We start from the raw sequence: 4,815 nt of genomic DNA, 5'->3' as shown, positions 1-4,815 counted from the left end.
TGGATGTCTATTCAGAGTCTGTATGGGTTGGTAATTAAGGTCATGCAAAAAATATATATATTACTAAATGAGAAGTAAAACACAGGGTATGACACTGCAACACCTTTTTACCACCGTTAGGATTCAACCCAAGCTTTACTTAGTTTAGGTATTAATATCTGCTTTACATACTAATTACAATATAAAAATAGCAGCAGAGAATTGAACCTAGACTGTGTAGATTTCCCTGGGCTCCCAAGTGAGTCTTGTAATTCTTGAGATAGCTCTACCCTCTTCTATTGGTATCTGTGAAGCTAGATTGAATGTTCCCAGAAAAGATACCACACTTAGTGTAGCTAGAGACAAGGAATGACTTAACTGCCTTTTTAAAGAAAAGAAATACACAAGCAAAAAGGGATGGCAAGTCTTAATTTGTTTGATTTCCAATATGTACAATTCCTGCAGGAATAAACCTGAAAAGAGATTAATTATCACAGTTTAGGGCTTATATACTCATAAACATCTACTAAGACATCGCAAAATTCCCAGAATGATTCAGATTCTATCTCTTCGTTACTGACTTTCAATCTGAAAATGGCTTATTCAATTCCCAGTTTTTAAGGCTATAATTTTTAGATTTCAACATACATTCAGAGAAGTTATCACGACTATCTGCAATTTCACATAAATGTGGTGAATTGTGCCTTTAGGGAGCTCTAGCTTTAGACAGCTGAAATTATTTGTTTCTCTGCAGAGACTCACTGTGTGTGTAATATATGTAGCAATGATCCATAAGAACATTGGAAGCAAACAATGCAGATCTCATGAGCTCTGAGCAGCCGCTGACCAGTGCAGACTATACCCAGCCTTTGGAGTATCACTGCATTTTTTATGCTTTTATGCAGAATTGTGAATGTTGCCTGAAGGTCTGTCTACATTATTAGCTGATCTAAGTTAACCTAGGCTCTCTTCAGAAAATAGTGATGCCAGACACGCATTCTTGCACTGTTCTGTGTTCCTCTCTCTATACTAGAGAATTACCAAGGCCAGAGGGCTGATCTCTGTGAAAGCTAATCCACTTTTTCTTTCTTTCTTTTTTTTCTTTTCCTCTTCTTCTTCTTTTCTTTAAATTATTATTATTATTATTTTTAATCTATTTGTTCTCAGATTTGAGAACAAATCTCTCTGTGATCTTGTGTTCACGCACCTCAATGGAGGGGATGTGTTGAAAGCGAGGATACCTATACAAACCATGAAACAACTTCCACGTATGTGTTCTGTGTTCTAGCTTCCTTTGGTTAGTTAGCTTATAACAACAAAAACCTTTCAAACATTTTTCTTCACCATAGCAAAGGCCCTAGCAGGATACCCCTCAATGAATCATGGTAGTGAGGTATCCAGTCACTTTTAACATTCAGGAGTCAGCATTATACCTGAAAACTAACAGCTGATTTTCTCTACCCCGGATGAGACAAGGAGAGCCTGAAAGCCTCCTCCTGCAGGTCCTCCCATCTGAAGAAGCAAGGATCTGTCACTGCTGTTACTACTGTCTGGTATGGGAGGAGGATTTGGGGCCAATGCCATGTTTTCTCCTAAGCATATGGTCTGGCACAGAGTGGGAAGATATAACAGAAAATACTTTTAGCCCTATGAAGGCAGTATCTGAGCAAGCTAGATTTGGGAATCTCTATCTGGCCATGATTTTGGATTTGGCACCTGTTCTGCTTAAACTGGGTAAAGCAGTGATAGAAGCCAGCTGTGTGTTTGTACCACTGTCTCTTCAGCTGTTCCCTTCTATTGAGGTCCTGCACATAGAGCAAGCACAGGCAGTACAGAGGGAATACGCTGTGAGATCTTGCAGAAGAAGAGCATGAGGGAAAGAAAAAAGAGCCCCCTAGGCCAGTGGTGACAGTAGAAACATCAGTGAGACTGGAATTTCCTAACTAAGCTTGATGTTGCAGTGAGAAGAAACTGCGGGTAACCACCATGAACAAGCTCGTAGCATTTCTGCCCTTCTTATATGGTTCTGCCACAACTTTCCCAGCAGTAGTGGAGCCTGCAGAGAGATGACTGAGACCAGAGCCACCAGGAAGCTAACCCAAACACAACTCTGGGACAGGCTTTCTGCTGCCTTAACTACCTGAATTAACTCATATCCCACTTTATAGCAGAAGGAAATAATTCAGGATAAGAGGTGGAATTAAGATTTAGTCTCCATCAATAGATCTTTAGGTAGATTTAGCAGTAGAGACCCTAAAGTGAAGAAGCATTTTGAGATGGCTGAGACAGTCTAAGATTTAGATGCTACCAAAAGCAACAAACCCATGCCCAACTATTGCTCTTTCTACTTTCCTTCTCCTGATCATCTCTCCAACCTCGAATCAGCCTAATAATCTAATATAAAAATAACTATGCATGACAAAACTGTTTGAATTTCTCAGCCAGTTTAGTGAGCAGCATCAGCTCAAGAAGCGTTCAACTCAAGTAGAAATGCAAATCATAATTGTAACTTCACATGAGATGGCTGAGATCACTGTTACTGTGAAAAAGGATCTCCTCACTTCTTCTCTATTGCTGTGACCTCTTCTGGCTGCATATTTGCATTGCCTCCTTCCTCTTGCACTTTTATGCTGTTAGGAGGTTGCTGAGAACGGGACCAATGCCCAAGAATGGAATAATCCCTCCACTCAATCTTCTCCCTTTTATTTTTTTTAACTGGGTTAGTTTTCCGAATGATTACTTAGTTGTCTTTTTTTCTTTTTTAACTGAATCATCATCCAGTGCATGGTATAGCCATTGCTAAATAAGTTCTCCCCCTGTCCTTTTAAAGGCCAGCTCCTAACTGTAACTCCCACTTAAGTCCCTGCTTCCAGTTCCTCATTAGAGTTACATGCAGCACAATGATAAAAAAAGCATGTATTCCTTCAAGAAAACAAGCTGTCAATTACTTTATACACTTGTCAAATACGTGAGCTTATCATTCTAGTTTTAACATTTGTTAGATGCTTCCTGGTTCTCAAGATCCCTTATACAGAAGAGGAAATTTGTTATGTATAATTTTCTATTTTATAATTAATATGATTTGTTTCATACACTAGCATGAAGAAACCATGATTCTCCTTTATTTTAATTTCCAACCAATCTAATTAAAGACATCTCACAGCACCATAATAATGGATGCTTCTTTAATGTATACTGAACCCCTTTATATGCAATGGACCAAAATGATTTACAGAATTAAATATTTTTATGAACAGGAAATGATGAAGAAATAGGTGAGTAAAAATGTAATCAAAATGATGGGAAAATATTTGCTAATGTGATTTTGAATAGTGGGCTGCTAAGTGGAGATATGTAGGAAAGATGAGAAAGATGGCAAAACTCTAAGAAGGCCCCAGCATGACTATTGTTAACACAGTGGAAAAATTGATGAAGATAGCATTAGACAGAAAGAGTAATGAAATATGAAGCACAGACAAAGTCTGGTTGGTACCTTGCAGTAAATGTGTCAGAGTATTACAAGAGGTCAGCTTTAATCTGGATTCTGAAAGTATTGCCATATTTAATATATGCTTGTCATTGTATCCGTAAGAAAATGTGATTAGTTATGAATACAAGGCAAATTTTCAGAGGCTGCTTCATCTTATCTGAGAATTACATTGAGAATCCTCCTCTTTTTTTTTTTTTTGAGATATGTTAATAAGGAAGTCAGAACTACAACAACAGGTCTGGGCAATCAGCACTGACAGCAGTAAAATTAAGGGAAGGTATTGCTAAAGGAGTTGAAGATGAAAACTACAATCAAATACATTAAAAAAGAAAAAAATATATATTATTAAAGAAGAAATGCTTTCCATCTTCCTGATTATGAGCATTTCAGATAATTAAGTGTTATTTCGTCAATGCTGTGTTTTAAATTACTGGATTGCTTTTTCTATAGATGCTAGCAATAACTAGAAGATGATTAGAAGAGTTTGTGCAAATGAAATACCACTTTTGATAATACTCAGGTATAGACTACAAAATATAATTCTTGTTAAAGTACACAAGGTACAATCTTGAAACTTCTCAATAATCATTTATTCAGAGATGGTCAAGTAGGAAATGTGAATTTCCTAGGTCATTCAGTATGATTGCATAATTTTCTCTATTAACATATTATCCTTTTACAGAATAAAGCCATGATTTCACCCTGATTTTCGAGAGGAACTTTTAACACGTTAAGGTTTCATTGAGCCATACGTTATCTTTAAAAACTCTTTGTGTGCCTGATGCATTTCTACAGCCTTTTAAACCTCAGTGATATCACATTACGGAAACTGTAGGCAGCATCTCCAATAGATATTTTAGTTAACAGTGTTCTGTGTTATCTCCTAAATAAACATGAGGTTTTCTGTTACCAGAATGTTCAGCACTAGCACAGTTCTGAGGCAAGCATCAGCACATGAGGAGGACTGTAATTACAGCAATTATGGAGAAGTAATTTACTAGTTGTATAAACTGAACAGCTTTGAAAGAGAGTGGATCGACCATAAAAAGAAGTTCAATACTGAAAGTTAATATTTTGGGATCTGTAAAATGGTTGTTATGTGGATAAGCAAACTGTAAATATTTTGCCTAAAGTGCATATATTTTTGTTTTGGATGCCCTTATAAGTATAAATTTGTGTTTTATAAAAAGAAATGTTGGAATTATAGAGAGATACGTAGTTCTGTCACTTCCCATCTGGTATATACTCAGGGCTTACTAAAGAAAGAAAGAAATAGAGTTAAATTTGCATGCCTTTGGGGAAAAAAAAAAAGGAAAAAGGGAAGGAAAAAGGGAAGGGAAGGAAAA

This window comes from Meleagris gallopavo, chromosome 1 (genome assembly GCF_000146605.3).
Source record: "Meleagris gallopavo isolate NT-WF06-2002-E0010 breed Aviagen turkey brand Nicholas breeding stock chromosome 1, Turkey_5.1, whole genome shotgun sequence".
NCBI lineage: Eukaryota > Metazoa > Chordata > Aves > Galliformes > Phasianidae > Meleagris > Meleagris gallopavo.
This window is presented reverse-complemented; position numbering follows the sequence as displayed.